Here is a 24,348-nt window from a genome sequence, read left to right as displayed (position 1 = left end):
TCCTCTTACATACCACCTAGTCTTTGCATCCCCTATGAAAAGTTAAGACTAAGGGCTGTGAATCAGAAGTTATTGATGTAAAGGAAATTGGAGCAGGGAATTCATTCCTGAGGTATGGTAGTAGCAGAGACATCTAATTGTCAAGGATAGTCATGGTGTCCAAAGTGCAATGCTGGTATGGACATTGTCTTCACAAAATGATTCTAGAGACATTATTTTTTTGCATGTGCTATTACATCCTATTTTATATAATCCTTGTGCATTTGGTTCAGCCTGATTCTTCAGACAGCTATTAAATAGTAATTAAAACTAGCATATTGATTAAGATGCTCATAAGGTAATGACAAAAAAAATTGCACCTCACTGATATTTATTTCTTGAAATAAAACAACACTTGGATGCACATATAATGTTTTTGTGGGTATCCACAAAGGCAGAGAATGTTCTTGAAGAGAGAAAATTTCCTTGAAAAAGAGAATTTTTATATTCTCAGAAAGAAATTAATCCTACCTAAGGAGGACAGATTGGGTAGAATTTTTTAATATAAAACTCCATTCTACCTATTATCAATACAAGTCTAAGTGTGATGATTTAATTTTGGCTTTATTATGCTGTTTTTCTTCAAGATAAATTTCCAGCATTCACCTTTGTCAGCAGAGACAACTAGCATCAAATTTGTCCTAATAGTTAAAGTAAGAAATATGGGAGTTGGGGCTGATACTTCTTTTACCTAGAAATGAGGAAACGGGGCTCGAACAGTGTTTTGAAATGGACAAAGAAGCAAAGCCAGTAAATGGCAGAACTGAGATTTGAAACTCTATATTTATTTATTACATAATCCATAGCTCCACTACATGTAGTGTAATGTATTTCAATCCATCTAGTAGCATAGGTATTGGACTATACTATATAAAGCAATACCAAATGTTTATATTCTCATTTGAACACCATCAGCATCCTATTACTTTTATAACATATGTGGACTTGTACTTGAAAACTATAGAGAAGTGAATTCATATGGTTTATATATAAAGACAAATCTAAAAGTGAAAACACAGCTGAAGAACCTCTATTTCCTATTATCTATATCCTTTCCAATTTGAAATAACTCTTAAAAAAGGCTAATAAATTTTTGGTTGCTATCATTAAGTTAGTCGACTGATAAACACATTTGAAAATATGGCATTTTAGGTCACAAAAAATAATACTTCATCATTGTCTCAAAGAGAGGAGAGAAAAGTAAAATGGATGATGTTTTCATAATCAATACCTTTACAGTATACTAATTCTCATTCAAACACCATAAATCATATAAACAGAATATATTATATTGTTGCCTGTACCATTCATCTACTTAAATGCATCATGATTTATCTCCTATATATATCTAATAGGACAAAAAAGTTTCTATCAATAAGAACATATTAATTATTTCAATTTAGCAAAAAATCTGAACCTTATTGACAAAGCAAAAATGAGAAGCATTGAGTTATATAGGAGGCATTGAAAAAGAGAACTGTTTGCAGAGGCATTTATTTATATTGCCATTAATACCTGAGACAGATTCCAAAATGGTGACCAAGTAAGTGTATGCTACAATGACACACTCCCAGGACCAAACTGAAATTACAACTAAAATACAGAAAAACAATCCTGAATAATCAACTGAAAACTAGCTGGATAGAACCCTGATAAACAAGGACAGAAAGTGGAGAGCACATAGAGACTGGTAGGAAGTGTGGAGGCATGAAATGGTTGGCCAGGCTCCTGCAGACAACAGCTGAAATTCCAGACAGATATCTCAGCTATGGTGGGATTGGGGAGGTTTCCCAGTAAGAATTCTGGGGTCTAACCCATGCTTATCCCCCCAGCACAGAGCACCAGAATTGAGAAAAATGCCCATAGAACATCTGTTTGTGAAAAGCAGCAGGGTTGCAGTCTGCCAGGGAGAGAGGTCTAAAAATGCAAGCACCCTCTTAAAGGGCCAATGAAAAATTTTGTCTGTAGCCACACACCTTAAACAATGGCAGAGAGAGGGCAGAGTGTGAGCAGAAGCCAGTGTTGGGTCTCTGGAATTAGAGCTCAGAAGACAGACGCCCCAGTTTCCTATGCTGAATCATTCCCTCAGACTGCAGAAGACAACTTTCTCAGAGAGACCTTTGCCATGCAGGCAGTTTTTGCCTGGGGGTAGGGAGAGGATCGATTGTCCCACCTTATTGGAAAACCCTTACCCCACCCTGTGGAGTTTCTGAGGCCCAATAAGAGACTGAATATAGCAATCAGCCTGCAGACAGAAGCAATTGTCCCACCTTGTTGGAATACCTCATGCCCCACCCTATGGTCGATAGCCTGAGACTAATCAAGACTGAATAAAAATCAGACTGCGGGCAGAGGTGGGTCTCTGGATGTTTTGAGTTTTTGCCTGATCAAATTCTGGTTCTTGGACTAGGAAAAGCAGATTCTGGTGCACATCTTGGTCCTTTCCAAAAGCATCTAGCCCCAGCAGAGGGAGCCACAAGCTATGGATTGTTGATAGCTCCAAACAGGGTACTCAGGGCCAGTCACAAACAGCATCTGACATGGCCCTGCACCAGAAATTGGGAGTCATTGCAGATATACCTAATGCATAGACACAAACACAAACAGGCAGCCAACTGGGGAGACAAAAAATAAGCCTCAAATGAAAGAACAAGAAAATTCTCCAAAGATGGGCTAAACATAATGGAGCTAAGTAATCTATCAGATATAGAGTTTAAAATGATGGCAAGGATGCTCAACAAAATGAAAAGAATATCATGACTGGTGTATGAAAAAATACCAATCAGAAATAAAGAATGACATAGCACTAATAAAGAACAAATTGGAAGCAATACACAGCAGATTAGGTGAAGCTGAGAACTGGATCAGTGAATTAGAAGACAAGGTAGAGAAAATCACTCAATCAAAGAACCAAAAAGAAAAAACAATTAAAAAACAGGAGAGCTTAAGGATGCTGTTGGACAACATGAAACTTAACAATAATCACCTCATAGGAAGACCAGAAGAGGAAAAATGTGTGCAAGGGATAGAGAACCCATTTGAAAAAGTAGTCTGAAAACTTTCCTAACCTGGTGGTAAAAAGTCACACAAGTTCAGGAGGCACAGAGAGTCCCAAGCAAGAAGAACCCAAACAGACCCACGCCCAGACACATCATAATTAAAATGCCAAAAATTAAAGAAAAAGAGAGAATCTTAAAGGCAGCAAGAGAAAGGCAAATGTTACCTAAAAAGGATATCCCAAAAGGCTGTAAGCTATTTTCTAATCAGAAACTCTATAGGCCAGAAGGGAATGGCATGAAGCATTCAATATAATAAAAAGCAAGAATATGAAATCATTGCAAGGCTATTATTCAAAATAGATGGTGAAATAAAGAGTTTCCAAGATGAAAAAAGAAAGGGTGAAAGGAGATTTTCAGCATCAAACCAGAATTGCAAGAAATCCTAAAAGATCAGCTGTAATGAGAAGAGAGAGAAATAGACATAAAGAATTAAAATGACAATAAATAAGTACCTATCAATAATAACCTTAAATGTAAGTGGATTAAATGCTACAATCAAATGACATATAGTAGCTAAAATTATATAAAAACCGTGACCCAAGTATATACAGTCTAAAAGAGACCCCCTCAGAACAAAAGATTGACACAGGATTAGAGTGAAGGGATGGAAAAAATTTTTTCACGCAAAAAGAAATGAAAATAGTTGAGTAGCAGTACTTATATCTGACAACATAGTCTTCAAAATGAAGACCATCACAAGCTACAATAAAGGTCACTGCATAACACTAAATGGGTTGATTCCAAAAGGGGATATAACCCTGGTAGCCGGTAGCTATGATGTGCACTGACCACCAGGGGGCAGATGCTCAATGCAGGAGCTGCCGAGCAATAGCAACTTTGCAGAGTACCCTCTCACTCTCCGGGACTCCTCGAGGGATGTCAGACTGCTGGTTTTGGCCCGATCCCCACAGGCCAAGTCAAGGGACCCCACCAGTGCACGAATCTGTGCATCAGGTTTCTAGTTTATATATAAACTTCTGGAGGACTTTAAGGGAAAGATTAACAGCAATGCAGCTATAGTAAGGGACTTTTATATCCTGCTGGCTTCACAGGATAGATCTACTGGACAACAAATTAATAAGAGAACAGAGAGTTTAAATGATACACTAGATCAGATGGATTTAATTAACATTTATAGAAAATTTCACCCCAAAGTTGCAAAATGTACATTCTTCTCAAGTACACCTGGGCCATTCTCAAATGTAGACCACATGTTAAGACACAAACAAGTCTCTACAAATTCAAGAAGATTGAAATCATATTAAGCATCATCTCAGATCACAGTGGAATGAAATTGGAAATCAACTACAGTAAAAACACTCCAAAACATTCAAGCACATGAAGGCTAAATAGCATGTTATTAAACAACTAGAGGCCCAGTGTATGAAAATTCATGCACTGGAGGGGGGTGGTCCTTCACCCCAGCCCTCCCCCTCTCACAGTCCAGGAGCCCTCAGGGGTGGGAGGCAACCCGGTGATCAGGGGAAGGCAACACCCCCATCACACCTCTGCTGCTGCCACTGCTGGTAGCGCTAGCCTCGTCCAGCCCTGGTTACCTAAGCCTCAGACGGCCCTGAGCAGCTGGGAAGCTGCCATCCGAGGCTTGCCTGCACCTTGGACTAGCCCTGGATGGCTGGAGGTCTGAGGGAACTGGGGAACTCTGCAGGCAGGTGTGTGCCTGCTGTCCCAGTGGGCCTGAGGGGACTGGGTGCTGCCATCTTGTGGCTGTGGGCACTGCCATCTTTGAGGGCATGGCCATCAATTAGCATATTCCCTCCTTAGTGGCTGTGGGCACTGCCATCTTTGTGACTGCATGAGGGTCAATTAGCATATCCCCTCTTTATCAGATAGGATGAATGAGCTACCAATGAGATTTTTTTTAAAATGAAAACATTCCTGAAAAAAAGAAAAATGAACACACAACAAACCCAAATCTTTGGGACACAGAAAAAACAATACTGAAGTTCATAGTACTATAAGCTTATTTCAAAACACAAGAAAAATTAATAATAATCTAACCTTTCAACTTAAAGAATTAGAAAGAGAACAACAAGAAAAGACCAGAGTAAGTAGAAGGAAGGAAATAATAAAGATTAGAGCAGAAACAAGTGACAGAGACTAAACAAACAAACTAACAAAAACCACAATACAAAAGATCAAAGAAACCAAGATCTGGTTCTTCGAAAAGAAAAACAAGGTTGATGAACATTTAGCTAGACAGAAATACAAAGAATTGTAAGAAGATATTAAGAACAAGCATATGCCAACAAGCTGGATAAGGTGGATGAAATGGAAAAATTCCTAGAAAAATGAAGTCTTCCAAAACTGAATCAGGAAGAATCAGAAAACTTAAATAGTCCAGTAAAAACTGATGAAATTGAATCAGTTATCAAAAAGCTCCCAGCAAACAAAAGCCCTTGTCTTGAAGGCTTCACAGGGGAGTTTCACCAAACATTCAAAGAAGACCTAACACCTATCTTTCTTAAATTATTCCAAAAAAAAAAAAAACCCAAGAGGAAGGAATACTTCTAACCTCTTTTTAGGATGTCAGCATTATCCCAATTCCAAAACCAGATAAAGATAGCACAAAGAAAGAGAATTACAAGCCAATATCTCTGATGAAAATTTATACTAAAATCCTCAAAAAATATTTGCAAATCAGATCCAGTAATATAGTAAAAATAATCATACATCTTGACCAACTAGAATTATTCCAGGGATGCAAGGCTGGTACAATATTTGCAAACTAATTAATGTGATACATCATATAAACAAATTGAAAGACAAAAACCACATGATCATATCAACAAATGTAGAAAAAAGCATTTGACAAAATCCAACACCTCTTTTTGATAAAAACTCTCAGCAAAGTGGGAATAGCAGCATCACAACTCAACATAATAAGTTTAATATATGAAAAAAAAACCTACAGCCATCATCATACTCAATGGGAAAAAACTAAAAGCATTTCCCCTATGAACAGTAACAAGAGAGGGATATCCTCTTTTACCACTCTTATTCAACATAGTACAGGCAGTGCTAGCCTCAGCAATCAGACATGAAAAAGCAATAAAAGGCATTCAAATTGGAAAGAATGTAGTAAAACTGTCATTTTTCACAGATGACATGATAGTGTATACATAGAGAATCTTAAGGACTCTACCAAAAAACTACTAGATGTAATAAATGAATTCAGCAATGTAGTAGGATACAAAATTAACACTCAGAAATCAATTTTTGTACCCCAATAATGAATTCTCAGAAAGAGAAACTTAAAAATCAATGCCATTAACATTGCAACAAAAAATTATACTTAAGAATAAAGTTAACCGAATAGAAAAAAATACTTAAACTTGTAAAACTATAAGATATTGAAAAAAAGAAATAGAGAAAGTTATAAACAAGGTGAAGAATATACCATGTTCATGGATTGGTAAAATTAACACCATTAAAATGCCCATACCACCCAAAGCAATCTATAGATTTAACACAGTCCCTATTAAAATACCAACAGCATATTTCACATATCTTGAACAAATACTCCAAAAATTAATATGGAACCAAAAAAGATCCCAAATATCCACAGCAATCTTGAAAAAGAAGAATAAGTTGGAGAAATTACAATACCAGATATCAAATTACATTACAAAGTCACTGTATCAAAACAGCCTGGTACTAGCACAAGAACAGGCTTATAGATCAATGGAACAGAACAGAAAACCCAGAAAACAACCCAAGCCATAATAATAGATATTTGACAAAGTAGATAAGCGTATACAATGGAGTCTAGAGAGTCTCTTTAATAAATGGTGTTTGGAAAATTGGATAAGTTCATGCAAAAAAATGAAACTGGAAACTTACAGCCTACACATGATTAAACTAAAAATGGATAAAAGGTTAATTGTAAGTCATGAAACCATAAAAATCCTAGAAGAAACAATAGGCAGCAAAACCTCAGATATCTCTCATAGCAGTATGTTTACAGATACAGCTCCTAGGGCAAAGGGAACGAAGGACAAAATAAACAAATGGGACTACATCAAAGTAAAAAGTTTCTGCACAGCAAAAGAAACCATCAACAAAATAACAAGAGAGCCCACTGTATGGGAGAACATATTTGCCAATGCTACATCTGATAAGGCTTTAATCTCCAAAATTTATAAAGAACTCATACAACTTAACAAAAGGAAGACAAACAACCCAATTACAAAATGGGCTAAGGACCTAGGTAGACACTTCTTCAAAGAGGACACAGAGATGGCCAAGAGAAATAAGAAAAAAATGTTCAAAGTCACTGATCATCAGAGAGGTGCAAATTAAAATGACAAATCAGAATGGCTACCATCAACAAACGACAAGAGCTGGTGAGAAAAGGGGACCTTACTACCCTGCTGGTCGGAATGCAGACTGGTGCAGCCCTTATGGAAAACAGTATGGAGTTTCCTCAAAAAATTAAAAATGCAACTGCCATTTGACTCTGTAATCCCACTTCTAGGAATACATCCTAAGAAACTCAAAACATTAATCAGAATGAAAGTTCATAGCAGCACAATTTACAATAGCTAAGATATGGAAACAGCCCAAGTACCCATCAGTAGATGAGCGGACAAAACAAAACAGTGGTACATTTACACCATGGAATACTATGCAGCAGTTAAAAAGAGGCTCTCTTATCCCTTGAGACAGCATGAAGAGGTCAGGAGAGTATTATGCTAAGCAAAATAAGCCAGTCAGAAAAAGACCAATATTATATGATCTCACTCATATGTGGAATCTAATGAACAAAATAAACTGATGAACAAAATAGATCCAGAGACATAGAAACATGGAACAGACTGTTAAATCTCAGATGGGATGTTGGTGTGGGTGGGGGATGGGAAGAGATCAATCAAAGAACTTGTATGCATATGTGCATAACCCATGGACACAGACAATAGTGTGGTGAAGGCCTGGGGTGAGGGCAGGCTAGAAGGGTTTGAAAGGGGACACATGTAATACTTTCAACAAAAAAGTTATTTTTTAATTTATAATACAAATAATTTAAGTAAGATTTCTATCATTTTAGAGAATTTTAAAATAGAAATTTACTTAAAATTATTTCATATTACAACCTTTGATAACTATTGAACCAAAACTTCAATAATAAGAAAATTTAAGTGGAATTATTCATATAATATAATAAATCATAAAGATAACCTAAAGCATATAGAGTAAGAAATAGTTAAGTCTCTCAATGAAAGAATTTCCTAGGATACTTTAACCTGTTTTGAAAGCCACCTAATCCAAGAGTAAGGATTATGACAAGTGATTAAATTACAAATTCTATTATTTTGCTTACACAGAGAAATATATACTTTTTTGAAAGTATACAAATATAAAGTCAATGTGAATTATGTACCAAACTATCCCACATATTCAGCAGTAGTCACTAAATATATACAGTTATGAGTTGCAGAGTTACCAACAGATAACATCAATAATTTTTCTCATGAAAGAACTTGAAATTGCTCTGCAATACAACAAAGGCTACAGAAAATGTGGAGGTAATTTTGCTTTGAGAGACCTTAAGGGCATGTATGAAAATTTTTGTCTGAAAAACTGCATCTCTAAGTAGGTACTCTAATGTTCTGATGAAAATGATGAAAGAAACCACCATTTATTGGATCGTTGCAAATGTCCTTGAGTTGTATATGGTGCTAAAATATGGAACCTTTGGAAATTAATTCCATGGCCTTTCAGAAATCTATCTTTCCCCCCTTTCAAAGCTATCCTGGAATGAAACACATAAAAACTTTACTTAGTTTTCCAGCATATTTGGAAACTATCTGGCTGCCCTCCTTTGTGGAGGTAGTATGAGAATAAATTTTAATCTAGCTTGGAGAACAAGCACTACCCAAAAGGATATAAAACAAACAATGTTAACTATTCAATGAGCTATGAAATTCAATGAGGAAAAAAAACTTTAAATTGATTTACAGTGCCAATTAAGTCCTATTTGGTAACTCATTATTAGTCATTTTTTTTAATGTTCTGTTGCATTCAGTTTGTCAGTTTTTTGCATGCATGTCCCAAGTGCCAGAAATTGACTTTCTGGAAAGCTATTACCTTGTTTTTGAAGATTTTGCAAAAACCTTTAAAATTATATTAGAATCCAAAATAATCAAGAATATAATTAATGTTGATTTCAATTAAAATCTAAATTCTGAAATTTGTGGAAGCCATTTATAAAACAATGCCTTAAAAATAATTAGTGATTAATTTCATATTTAGCTATGCTTTGGTTAAAATAAGATTAACTTCTAAAATATTATAAATGTGTGATTTAGAATTGAACACAGCATTCATTCTAATATAGGCAGATGACTATCCTAATTTGACTATCTAATTTCAGAAAGAAAAATCTTAATAATAAATGTAAGCATAATTTTATATTACTTTGATTGAAAACAATTTACTATAACAAACAAATTTACAACATTTTCAGGCTGTTCATCATTTCTTGCTAATGAGTCAGATAAAGCTAGTGATGTTATTTAACTAACGGGAACAAAATTATTTTTTCTACATTTGTCACAAAATAAGTTTTCAGGGAAACTATAAATTGTCATACTTATGATAATGATATGAGAATGGCAGAATTATACTTTCATTTTGAAATTAAGCAGATATTCTTTAAATAAAATATTGGCAAAGCATTATCTTAATTTAATCTGTGAGTTAATAACATTATCCAGTTTATCATGTAACTCGTTTTTATTTGTATTTGTATGTGTTTTGCTTACCATACATTCACTGTACTTGTACCACTGACTTACAGCAGCCCAGTAAGGCCATGGAGATGTTGGACATTGGACTCGGGTACTGTACTTTTAGATATCAGCACTTACTATCTGTGAAACTGTGACAAGTTGCACAATCTTCCTGACACTTACCTCAATCATTAACGATTATGCTGGAAGCAAATTGACAATGGATATTATCAGAGTTATTGTTCTTTGGAGCCAGAAGTTGGCATGTTTTAGGATGCATTGTATTTTTTTAAGAAAGAAAACATCTGAAAGAGTAGGTTTTCTCTGGACAGAAAAAGAAATGAATCTGTGGTGCCAGCTTAACAAAGATTCACATAATCATTTAGAAAGTATTGGAATGTTAAAGAAATAATCGTGCATTCCCAATTAGTGATGATATGTTATCCCCTTTAAACTTTTGGATTAATATGCCAAAATTTTGTTAAGAATTTTTTCACCTATGTTTATGAGGGATACCTTTCTCCACTGGTGTTAGTGTGAGGATAACGGTCGCCCTGTAGAATATATTACATTCTATGTACTACTCTTTAATTTTTTGAAAGAATATATGTGAAATTACAATTTCTTCCTTCCAGTTTAGAAGAATCCTCTAAGGAAGCAATCTGGGACTAAAGTAGGAATGTTTTAAACTACAATTTCAATTTATTTTTTAGATAGAGAGCTAGTAAGTCATCCACTTTTCCTTGTGTGAGCTTTGACAGTTGATGTCATTAATGGATTTTTTACATTATCTAATTTACTAAATTTGTTGTTATAAATTGGTATAGAATATTAATTTATCCCTTTAGCACCTCTGCGATTTTACTTACACATTTTGCAATGTATTCTAAGTATTTATTCTAACTTAGTCTTCATGGTCTTATGAGATAGAAATTATTGCTTTTATTTTTCAGATATGAAAATTAAAGATTAAAGAGATTCTATAACCTATCTAAGTCAAACACCTACTAAGGAAGAGAGATGAAAATCAAAGCCAGATCTTTATAACTCTGACACCTATGTTTGTTTGTTTTTATTTGATATCCTCCTTTTTGATAAACATTTATTGATGAATAAATAAACTTGTACATTAATATAATTTAAGGAACAAAAGAAAGGTACTCTAAATTCAAAAACATTTACATTTTCTTTGTTTAATAATACCTGAAATTTCATGAGTGGGACATATCTCTTTAGCTTAAAATGATAAACAACTGAATGCAGCACTTGGTGTTTATTGAGAGTATATCAATGGACATGGAAGTTATCATTTCATAAGCCAGGAACAACTGGAGGTCAGGAAATATTTAGCAAGAATTGCATTAAAAAGCATGTAACACCATAAAACAAGATGTCTGTTTGATCCAAAGTCCCAATGAAGAAATGATGCCTCTAGCACCTTCCCCATCTCCACAGGTAATGAAGAATAAAAATGAAATAAAGTTTTGCAATTAGATATTTCAGACAATAATGAGTTAAGTTGAAGGATAGTAGCCTCCTGAATAGCATACAGAAAACCATAGCCTACAGTAAATTAATTGATAAAGACTGCACATTGATAAGAATAAATTTCATCTTTTCAAATGATTTGGTTCCCTAAATAATTCTCTTTTCAGTGAAATGTGGAAAATAAGAGAAATGAGGGCATATTTCCATAATGCCATATTTCATTAAATACACCATAAACTGAGACCTTCAGAATAAAAGTGTGAGGGATTCAGGGAAGAAAAGAACCGAAACAGCCACCAAAGAAATATATATATTTCTGACAAACTGACAAACATTTTATGATTAGTTTGTGGAATGTGAGTACAATTTCAGAGGATATCAACTCCATAGCCATAACCAATAGCAAGTAGAGTGACACGTGAGGCCGGATTCTCCATAGTTGTTTGACAAATATTGCAATGAAAGTGAAATGAGGAAGTTTTAGGCCCTATGAAAGGGCCTAAAGTGAAATGAGGAAGTTTAGAACCTATGAAAGGCAAGGGATGTGAAGAGAAGAGAATGCTATGAGTACCACCACGGAAGTGGAAGTTTCCTATAATGTCAAATTTAAAGAGTGCCATGCAGATGGATGGCTGAAATTTACTGGAGATGGAAACCATTTAGATTAAGGACTCAAAAGTATGATGATATATACTGAAAGCTGAGGCTATTTAACTGCTCTTTAGTCAAAACAACAAAATATATTTACATACTAGATTTAGACAATAGTCATTGGATGAGCATGACAATATATAAACACATGTATATGCATCATGAAATAGATGTGTACTCAATGCTTCTTAGATAATAACTTTGTATAAAGCATCTTAATTTTTTTATTTACAATAAGAATAGATTTCTAAGGAAATATCCAGTCCTATACCTCGATGTTACATTTTCTTTTACTAATAACCATCTATTAAGCTATAAAAATGCTAACATAAAAATATTGAGAGAACAGTTATGTATATTGAAACATGTTTAGAATATTTTGAGAGAATATTTTTGCAAGAACTGTTTCTTTAAACTTTTAGATGATACATATGTATATATGCGTGTGTGCCTGTATATATATATAATCTTTAAATCTTACTTGGTAAAATATATTAAAATGTTATCTTATGACTCTTCAAAATAACCTAAAGCATTTAATACTGACAGGGCAATGCACTATTCCTGTAGTATCTGGATTATCTCCTCTTTTAGGAGTTTCTAAACATCCTTTTAGGTGTATAACAAGATAGCAAAATCCTGTGTCCTAGTTCAATGGTCTGATTGAACCTGAAAATGAGGGGCAATCCAGGAGAAATGCCAATTCCTTAAACTTTTTTGCAGATACCAGAAATTCTTCTTCAGAAAAATGTTATATTTATAATAGAAAACACTATATTGTTGCCTTGTATTAATCCATGTCAGATTACCCTATCAGGCTAACAAAAGTTTTGTGGTCTTTTAGCAGTTTTTCATAACAATATGAACCTAGGGTTCAAAGTAGGTATTTATTTTTACCTACTGTATGCCTTTGGGCACACAGACACACAAGTTTTATGTTTTTCTTATGAATGTATTGTATAGTCTTTTCTTATACTGGTTGATTCATTTAGTTGGAGGCTTTAGTTTTTTTAGTATGTTTCTACGTCTGACATTTAATCAATATTACACAGTTTTAATTTAATCAATGTTACCCTTTACTCAGCTTGAAGTTATTTTCTTGAAAAATTGTTCATGACCTCATACAACTTGGTTATTTTCAACCTATACACACTTCTAATACACTATACAACATTGTAGTTTATGTTTGTATGCTTAAAGTTGTCTCAAAGGCTCCTTAAACTTTCCTCATTTCTTGGATTCTCTTTTCTTTTTGCTGTTCTGATTGGTTGTTAGATGCATCTTTATTTTCAAAATTGCTGATTTGATTTTGGCTTCTTCTGCTGTACTGTTGATTCTCTATAATTTATTCTTCATTTCAGTTAGGATATCCTTTATTTCTGACTGGTTCTTTTCAAATGGTTTCTTTGTCCTTTTTTTACGCTGTTGAAGTTCTCACTAATTTCATTGAGCATCCTTATAACCATTGTTTTGAACTCTATATATGATAGTTTGCTTGCCTCCATTTTATTTAGATCTTTTTTTCTGGAAATTACTCCTGTGCTTTCATTTGGGACTTGTTTCTTTGTCTTTTCATTTTACCTACTTCCCTATGTTTGTTTCCACATATTAGGCAGAGTTCCTACATCTCCTGGACTTACAAAAGTGTTCTTATATAGTAGGTGTCTGGTAGGTCCCAGTGGCACCGCCTCTTCATTCACCTGAGCTGGGTGCTCTAAGTAAGAGGCTTACTCTTGTAAGCCTCTTGTGCAGGCTGTGTGCACTGCCCTGTTAGAGTTGAGCTTTGATTGATGCTGACACTTCACTGGGAGGGATTTACTCTCAGACTGATAGGCTGCAAGGACCAGCTGTAATTGCAACAGAGGATCCACTGTTCTGAGTTCTTCCACTGCCTTAGTCCCTCCTGAGTTTGAGTCTTAATGATCTTATTCCCATTTTTGCTCAATCCTGATGTCATTTTAGTCAGTCCACAATCCTTTTAGTTGAGCTTCTTTGATCTACACTTGAATATGGACATACTTCTAAAACTCTGCACCTATAATCATTGGGAACTAATTTCTTCAATTTACCTTAGGGCCGTGCTTAGGGTCTGAGTAGATGGATCTGACTCATTTTTTAATTTCAGACACCCTCTAAACATGAGTAAGTTCAAATCTTCACTCCTAAGCTATCACTCCCTAGAATAGTACAGATCTTCAGGATATATAAAAGTACCTAAGGTTAAAAAAATTAGATTATTAATTCTGTCAGTTTTAGCAGCTGTCTTGTAATTCCTTCCCACAGATCTAACACACAGTTCTGTGAATAAAGGAAACAACATATTTATTCTATGAGACATTGCCAACGATGAAAGTCTACAGAAAAGACCCATTGGGATAGACCTCAATCAGAGCCTCATTTTCTAACTGGTTCTTCAACATCCTGTGTATCAGGGTTTGTGTTGTTTTTTTGTTGTTTTTGTTTTGGGGTTTTTTTTATACTCATAGTGAACTAGTTTGAATGGTAAATTATATAGTCACTCCATTTGTAAACCATATACCCTAACTACCAGAGCGCCAGGAAAGTGATGGTCACCCAATAAAGATAATGGGTAACCAATTAAATGAATAACCAATTAAATATATGAATGAACTGATTCCAGTTATGCTTCATTCTGTAGTTTTGAAAGATATTTTGGAATGTCCTCTTTTTAAAAACTTGATCAATCGCTTTGTATCCACAGCATAAGTGGAAGCAATCAGTACGACTAAAATATCTTGTGCCAAAATTTAACATTTTTATATATTATTTGTGAGAAAAGTATTTCTGCAATTTATATGGATAGTTATCTATTTTTCTGTTTACCGCTTTCTCTGCCTTTCTGGTTTTTGTTTGTTTGTTTGTTTTTGTTTTTCTCTCTGTCTCTCTTTGCTGCTTTCTTAGTAACTTGTTATTTTTTATAATTCTTCATGGCATCAGTGAAGACTTAAAAGATCTTGATACAGTTCCTCTGTTAAACATAAAAATATTTCATTTATAGCTTTCAGTACTTCTTATCTATTTCGTTTTGGAGAATTTAACCATGAATTACACATACCAGCACAGCTTGAAATATTCAACTCATGTTCTTTTATTCCAGTTAGGACAACAAAATAAAGAGTGGTTTGAACATAGAAAAAAAATTTCTGTGGATAGCAATATGCCAGTACTATTTAATAGTATATTTTCATAGAAAGGCCCAGATGAAAAGTCCATCATAAGTAAATTTTATATACTCAATGAATTCATATAAGTCATTCAGTTAACTGAAAAAGAAACATGGTTTTAAACATACAAAATACAAAAATTGTTTCTCAAAAATCAGAGAGAAATAACATTATTGCAAAAAGTCAATTATCAGTAGACAAAGCCACACTTAAGCACATTTTATAAAACTGGGGAAAACTGATATAGGCTTATTAAACCACTAACTTATTTTTTCAATAGTAATGGAAGATGATTACTACCTATACGAATTAGTAATTGATTGATATTCTATTGAGTTTGATTCCTTACAATTAAAAGTCTCCTATAGCATATCTTTCTAACTCTAGAAAGAGTAAAGTTCTTTCATTTACTAAGAAATTCTGAGTTATATCTGAGGGGATTGCATAGGCTGAGACCTGTCAGTGGGTTCATCTTATTTCTAGCAAACTATTAGGAAAAACTCAATGCAATAAAATACTTTAATGAGCTAACTTGTCCCTCAGACAACCAATCTTTAGTTATTTCTCCTTTGGTAAACCAGTGACCATAAGATTTGTCCTTTTATTCAACTTTTAGGGGCAAATGCATTTTATTAACTAATAAAAATAATTTTCCCACCTAGCCCAAGGTAGAGAAATAAATGGAAGATAATAAAAACAAACAAAATAAGCAACAATAAATCTGTGAGATCTTCTTGTATTTATTGCATAATACATAGGATATCAAACTCCATAAAATGTTTAATGCATTTTTTATCTAAGCCTTTATGGTTTGGAAATTATTTGAATTTGAATTGACTGGCACAATATAAACTCAGTCATCCTATTGAATGAAAAAATTTTTTTCATTTAAAATATTTATTTTAGGCATTCTTAAAATATTGTTTTCTTCAAAATAAGGAATTCATTTATGAATAGGAATCTATAATAATATAATCTTGGGTATATGTTTAAAACCTCAAAGCAATTATTTTAAATTTCTATTACATATGATATAGTGTATACTACAAATGTTGAAGTTTCTTAGCTATATTTTGGTTATTATTTCAGTTTATTTAAAAATCATTCAATTGAATGTTAACTTTGCATTGAGTATATTGAAATAATTACTACAAAAATGTATTTAATTTGTTATTCTCTCTAATATAAATACAAAAATTGAATTTAGACTTTAAATAATTTATATTTACTCTTATAAATAATGTTTATGGACCACTGATTCATAAAAATCAACTATGCAAGAGTTTAATTTTAGCACCTTAATTTGACTGTTGTAAAGATTCTCCAGAGAAACAAAATCGGTAGGAAATTAGATAGATAGATAAATAGGTAAATAAGTAGATAGATAGATAGATAGATATAGATAAGATATATAAATAAGATTTATTCTAGGAAATTGGCTCAAAAATGAAGTCAGAGAAGTGAACTGACATTTGTAAGCTGGAGAATGAGGGAAAACAATGGTATGATTTAGTCTGGGTCTAAAAGACATGGAACCATGGGAGTCAATGATGTCAGTCTAAGTCCAAAAGCCAAACTGGGTGGCTAGGTAATGTAAATACCACCAATATGAGTTAAAATACCTGAGAACCAGGAGTTCTGATGCTCGAGGGCAGGAGGAAATGTATGTCTTAGTTTAAGCAAAAAGAGCAAATTTACCACCTTGATTTTTGTCTCTTCAGGCTCTCACAGATTGAATGATGTCCATCTGCATTGGTGAAGACAATCTTCTTTACTGAGTCCACCAATTCAAATGTCCTTCTTTTCTGGAAACACTTTCTTAGACACAGTCAGAAACACTGATTTACCAGCTATGCGGGATCTTTTAGCCCATTCAAGTAGCCATAAAATTTACCATCACAGATGTCTTATTTCATACTCTTGACAAATCTACCACATAATCATTATTATCCCCATGTTGCAGATGTTGAAGCCAAGGTATAATGCGTTAAAACATATTTTAAGCCCTTGCTAGTGTGGCTCAGATGTTAGAGCCTCAGCCTGTGCACTGAAGCCTGGTTAAGGGCATGTACCTGGGTTGCAGGTTCGATCCCTGGCCCCAGTTGGGACCCATGCAGGAGGCAACAAATGGATGTGTCTCTCTCAGGTCAATGTCTTCCCTGCCCCTCTTCTCTCTAAAGGTCAATGGAAAAAAATATCCTTAGGTGAGGATTAAAAAAATACATTTCATGGCCACATAGACACTAAGTGCTGAAGATATTCTAACCTGTATATTTGATTCTGCAGTTTGTTCTTTCATACCTTCTTTAGTACCTGTCCACCAATCCCTAAAACAACCTAATGGCATCAAATTACATATTTCTTTATATAAATATTTAAAATTTCCCTATAGCTTCATTATTTTGTTTTCTAATGAAATCAGTGTCTCCCATGGTTTTTTATTTAGAGGAAAAAATATGAAATAACTATATTGTTTTTTGAATTTAGATACTCTATGAAAATAGGAGTTAGACATCTTTTTTGTATTTTTCAGAATTGTTTGCAGTAAGTATTTCTACATAGCATGGAAAATTATAGTAACTTTTGGCTTTTAGTCAGAATTTCTCTAAAAAATTTATCAGTAATGTATTACTCTCAGCAAAGAAAAAAACTTAAAAATCGTTTCATTTATTGCTGTTTTTACTGAATGTTTATGGTCTCCAAAATTCATTAATTGAAGACCAAATCCCTAATGTGATGGTATTTGGAGGTGGGGGTCTTTTTTATCTTTTTTTTATTTATTTCAGAGAGAAAGGGAAAGGGAGAGGAGAAAGAAACATCAGTAATGAGAGAGAATCTTGATGGGCTGCCTCCTCCACACCTACTGGGGATCCAGCCCACAACCAGGGCCTGTGCCCTGACCGGGAATTGAACCTTGATCTTCTGGTTCATAGGTCAACACTAAACTCCTGACCCACACTGTCTGGGCTGGAGGTGGGGGTCTTTTGAGGTAATTAAATTTAGGTGAGATCCTGAGGATGGAACTTATAAGAAGAAGAGAGAAGAAAGTGTTTTTTCTCTGTAAGTACCTTTATGTTGTGCTTCCCAGCCTCCAGAAGTCTGGAAAATGTTTGTTATTTAAGCTGCCCAGTTTAAGGATGTTTTGTTATAATAGCTTGAACTGAAACAATGGCCAAAGTGCTACAAGTTTCTAGTTATAAAAGAATTTTGAATGATTTTCAGTGGATACAGTACATGATAGAATAAAAATGGAAGTTTTGCAGAGATTTTCAACTAACCAGAAATCTCTATACCTAACAGAGAATGAAAAGTTGTGGTAGCAGAATTTTGTACATTGTCAAAGGAATGCTGAAAGCAGAAGGCCAGTAAACAAAATAAACCACTAATTCTGTAATTATTAACATCTTTGTGACAGAAAGTAAGACAGAAGGAAATATTGTTTATAGAAAAATTACAACTGAATTAAATAATATGGAAGGAAGCTATAAAAAAGAACAAAATCTTGCCATTTGTAACAACATGAATGGACCTAGAGGGTATTATGCAAGTTAAATGGTTTAGAGTAAGACAAATTTGATTTCATTTATTAGTATATGTGGAATCTAAAGAAAAATATAAACAAACAAACAAAACAGAAACAGACTCATAGATACAGAAAATAGATTGATGGTTGCCAGAGAGGAGAACGGTTGAGGGGCTGGGTGAAGAGTTTGAAAAGTATAGATGTGAAGTTATAAAATAGTCATGGGGATATAAAGTACAACATAGGGAATATAGTCATAATCCTATATAATAAAAAGTTAATATGCAAGTTGGCTGTCACGCCCTCACACAAGATGGCCAGCATGGGAGGGCCGTTGTGGGGGACCAGGCTGGCAGGAGAGGGCAGTTGGGGGTGACCGGGCCTGCAGGGGAGGGAGGGTAGTTGGGGGGGGACCAGGCCTCAAGGGAAGGGAAGTTAGGGGTGACTGGGTTGGCAGGTGGGGAAGTGGTTGGGAGCCAGAAGTCTCGGATTGTGAGAGGGATCCCAGATTGGAGAGGGTGTAGGCTAGGCTAAGGGACACATCGCCTCCAGTGCACAAATGTTGTGCACCGGGCCACTACTATTGTAATAATATGAATGGTGCCAGGTAGGTACTTGAAATATGAAGGGGATGGATCACTTTGTAAAGTATATGATTATCTAACCACTATGGTGTATACTTGAAACTAATACAAAATAATATTGAATGTAAAATTGTAATTGAAAAATAAAATTTTAAAAAGAAGAGAAGTTGCCTGGTTGGTGTGACTCAGTAGTTGAGGGTCAACCTTTCAACCAAGAGGTTACTTATTTGATTCCTGGCCAGGGCACACCCCCAGATTGAGGGCTTGCTTCCCAGTAGAGAAGGCATGCCAGAGGCAGCTGATCAATGATTCTCTCTCATCAGTGATGTTTCTCTCTGAAATCAGTATAAAAACTAATTTTTTTGAAGAAGAAAAGTAAAATAGATATTATAGTGCATAAAAGGGGGGAAACAAAAAAAATAATAACAATATAGAAGGGAGAATACAATCAGGACTTTGAAACCTAACATTATATAAAATCCATAAATACTACAATAATGTGAAGACAAGATAAATGCTTTATATTTAAGTAACCTTTTGCAAAACTCTGTCATCTACTTCAAAAAGAATGTTTTATTATTTTTTATAATGTAGATAATGGATAAATCTTCAATTGTGCATACCTTCCATTCTCAAGATATATGTTTTATTGTATTTTTTCTGCTAAAACCCAGCTCACCAGGGGATTCCTTCTGCCAAATAAAAACCAACTTTCACCTGAAGGGAAAATGTTTTGACCCACAATAAAAGTTAAATCCTGCTGAGTGTTTCCCCAGGCTTCCAGAGGAAAAGCTCTGCCACCTTGATAATAAACCAAAAACAGTTTTGAACAGCTAAACAGAAATAGTTTTCCTTACCAGCACCTTAAAATATATAGAGAAAGCACAGCATAAGCATTGCTTTTGGCCTTTATTTTCTTGTTTATGATGTGATAAAATTTTCAAATACACTTAAAATTATTTTTTTTAACTTTAAAAGCATCATTTGAACCAAATTTATGCAGGGGGTGATATTTGTTTGATTTCCTGCTATGTCAAAACCTTGATTCTTATTTATTTATTTCAGAAATTATTGAGAAAAAATTTCATGCATAATCAAAAAGGTATATTTCAATACTTTAAAAATATTTGTCCTTTATATTGTGCATAAACTATTAAATAGTGCAAATTAGCTTGATAATTATAAAAATATCTGACTCGCCATAGCTGGTTTTGCTGAGTGCTTAGAACATTGCCCCAAAACTGAAGGGTCCTGGGTTCTATTCTGCTCAAGGGCACACTTGAGCATATTTTTGTTGCAGCTGGATCCCTAGCCCTAGTCGGGGCGCATGCAGGAAGCGACCAATCAATGTGTCTCCCTCACATAGATGTTTCTCTCTCTCTGTCTCTCATCCTTCCCTTCCACTCTCTTTCTAAAAATCAATGGAAAAAACTATACTCAGGTGAGGATTAACAAAATAAAATATCTCTGACTCTTATACATGACAGTTAATTTCTTTCTTTTTTGCAAAAATTGAAATTTTTTAAGAATATTTAAAACTGGATTATATTTTTCCTGATAACAAATTTAAAATTTGTTGGAAAGAATTTAAAAATACATATTTATTTAGTCCACAAATATAAGGTCCACAACTAATGTGGTTGATATAAATCTGGTCTTAGATGCATATATACATTTTATATATGTAACAAAATCGAAATCTTATTTTGTAAATAATAAATTCACTTGCTTTACTCATATGCTACTGTATTTCAAACATTTGTCCCTATCTCATTAAAGTAAAAATTATATTTCAGTGGTATATACTATTCATTTGTATTGCTGTATCATAATTGGTTAAAATGTATTTCCTTTCTGGTTATTCCATTTAAAAAAAATTCTGTCTGCATTGCCTTTGATTATATCTAAACTTTCATCAAAAATTGTTTCATAAAATTACAAAAACCTGATCCAGTTTTATCAACTTTTAATGCTTTAAATATGTTTAACAAAGATTGTAGGAGCTAAAACAATATTTTAGCAAAAATAATATGTCAGACTTACTTACAAACTATTAAAAAATGATTATCTAGCCCTAACCAGTTTGGCTCAGTGAATAGAGCATCAGCCTGCAGACTGTATTTGCTGTCCTGGAAGATAACAGGGGAAAATCTGGATGTCCTTGGATATGGGGACGACCCTTTAGAAACAACACCAAAGGCATGATCCATGAAAGAAATAATGGGTAAGCTGGAAAATTTAAAAATTAAAAACATCTGTGCTACAAAAAGATAATGTTAAAAAAATGGAAAACCTGCCTCAGACTGAAGGAAATACTTGCAAGATACATGTCTGATAAAGAAATATTATCCAGCCCTGGCTAGTGTAGTTCAGTTGTTTGGGTGTCAAACTGTGCAGTGAAAGGTTGCCGGTTTGATTGACAGTCAGGGCACATGCCCAAATTGCTGGCTGAAAACTGGTAAGAGGGATGCAGGAATAGCCAAATGATATTCCACTCTCACAAAGAAGTTCCTCCCTCTCTCTCTCTTCCTCTTCTTTCCTCTATCTCTAAAAATCAATTTCAAAAAATCTTAAAAAGAAGAACTGTTATTCAATATATCAAAAGAACTCTGAAAACCCAATAAGGAAACAAACAACTTGATTAAAAAATGGGCCGAAGACCTTAATAGACATCTCACCAAAGATGACATACAGATGGCAAATAACCACATGAAAAAAAAATTTCACATCATTTATCATAAGTGAAATAAAAATTAAAATGACAATAAGGTGCCTATTAGAATGCCAAAATATAGAATACTGCCAGCACCAACTTAAGTGCCTATTACTAAGTGGAAGAAGCCAATATGAAAAGGCTACATGTGCATGATTCTAGTTATATGACTTTGTGGAGAAAGCAAAACTGTAACCATGATTTAACATTTCAACGTTAATAATTAAGCAATAAAAGTTATGTATTCAGCATTTTCTCAAGGCTATAGTCAACCCTATGTTTTCTTAAAGGGTGAAAATAAATTTCTGTTGAAGTCTCATAGTAGTTGCAGACATGGGAGAAAGGGATAACTAGGTACAGCACAAAGGATCTTAGGACAGTGAAATTATTCTATATGGTAATATAATGGTAGATACATGTTTTTATACATGTGTTTAAATCCTTAGAATTTATAACACCGAGAATTACCGCAATGTAAACTATGGACTTTGGATGATAATGTGTCAATGTAAGTCCATGATTGTAGCATAAGTGCCCCTCTGGTGGGAATGTTGATAATGGGGAATGTATTCATGTGTGGAGCAGGTGATATATGGGAAATCTTCAGATTCTGCTCATAATATTTCTGTGGAATGAAAAGTGCTCTAAAAATTAAGATATGCATTTAAAAAGAAAGGAAGGAAGGAAGAGAATGAGAGACAAAAAGAGGAAGAAATAAAGAAAAAATAAAGTGAAAAGAAAGTAAAGAGGTCACATTTTTAAAAATTTTTTTAAAAATACATTTTTATTGATTTTTTACAGAGAGGAAGGGAGAGAGGTGGAGTGTCAGAAACATTGATGAGGGAGAAACATCGACAAGCTGCCTCCTGCAGACTTTCCAGTGGGTATGTGCCCGCAACCAAAGTACATGCCCTTGACCAGAATCAAACCTGGGACCCTTCAATCTGCAGGCCAACACTCTATCCACTGAGCCAAACTGGTCTTGGCAAGAGGTCACATTTTACTAAATATTTTTCAATTTTCTTTGAGAAAACTACCTCTCCTTATCAGGTTTATGAAACATCTTAATAAAAATTCTTCTTCTATGAAAGTATATATACATTTGTTTTATTTATATACTATATTAGAACAAATTTACTGCAGAATATAGTGTTGTAAAACAACACACACGGATTATGAGGTTCCAGATTTTGGATGGAGCACACCAGGGATTGTGTGTCCTTGTTCCTCAATGTTTAGGTGAGTGGTCAGCAAACCGTGGCTTGTGAGCCACATGCGGCTCTTTGGCCCCTTGAGTGTGGCTCTTCCACAAAATACCATGTGTGCTAACGCACATACAGCGCGATTGAAACTTCGTGGCCCATGCGCAGAAGTCGGAATTTTGTGGAAGATAGATGTTACGTTTTATCTAAATCAGCTTAATTGTAAACTACAGAGGAAAGGAAACACAATTTTTTCAATGTTAGAACTTATTTCATTTGAAAACAAATTCTTTTTGCTCAAAATTTTGAAAGAGAAACTTTGATTCACCTTCCAAGCCTGTTGAAACATCGCCAAGAAAATAATTGTTATATTGACATTTGCTATTTCAAAACAGCCCTTCTAAATATGAGGGAAGCTTTTCTCAACAGGTTTCAAGAATTCAGAAACAGCAAAGCGACGTTATAGCCTTTGTCAAAAAACCTCTCAATGCTACTGTAACAGAATTGTATTTTTCTCCCTTTAATATTGACATTGGCAACTTTGAAATGCAATTGCAGGATTTAAAAAAGATTTTTAAACTTTGAAATGCAATTGCAGGATTTCAAGCTGTGGAGCTGAAATTTGAACGTCTTTGTGCTGATATAGAAATACTGGAGAAAAACAAATGTGAACTTAGTTCACAGCACAAGTGGTCTGCTTTGAAAGACCTGGAGAAGGAAGATATGTTGATTTTTAACACCTGAAATAGTATTCCTGACTCATACAATCAACTGAAGAAAACTAGCATTTGCTGTTCTTTCCTTATTCAGGTCTACATATTTATGCGAACAATCATTTTCAAACATGAACCTTATCAAGAGTAAATTGAGAAGTCATCTTATTGATGAGAACCTTGTGCCTAAAATTAAAAACAACATAGAAACCTGACTTACCCAAACTTTCCAAGGAGATGCAAGGTCGTTGTTCACATTAGTGTTTGTCAGTCATTGTCTGATTTAATTTTATGGTTATTGTAAGGAATATAATTTTATCAATAAATAATATCATTATTAAGTATGATATCAAGTTTTATTCAATGTACCTATAGTTTAACTAAGACTTAAAACTTTAAGTAAAGGTTACTAAATTAATTTTAGGGAATGTTGTGGAGTGAA

General features: G+C 34.1%; 1 long non-coding RNA gene across 1 annotated transcript; it reads left to right on the top strand.

The window, feature by feature from the left end:
- Positions 1-15,623: 15,623 nt before the first annotated feature.
- Positions 15,624-24,054, top strand: LOC107182124. The gene is made up of 3 exons (XR_001512850.1): positions 15,624-15,633; positions 18,213-18,218; positions 23,801-24,054. It is a non-coding gene; the product is annotated as an uncharacterized LOC107182124 (long non-coding RNA).
- Positions 24,055-24,348: the final 294 nt, after the last annotated feature.

This window comes from Myotis davidii, unplaced genomic scaffold (assembly GCF_000327345.1).
Source record: "Myotis davidii unplaced genomic scaffold, ASM32734v1 scaffold273, whole genome shotgun sequence".
Taxonomy (NCBI): domain Eukaryota; kingdom Metazoa; phylum Chordata; class Mammalia; order Chiroptera; family Vespertilionidae; genus Myotis; species Myotis davidii.
Note: the sequence above shows the minus strand (reverse complement) of the source record. Positions and strands in the feature narration are given on the sequence as shown.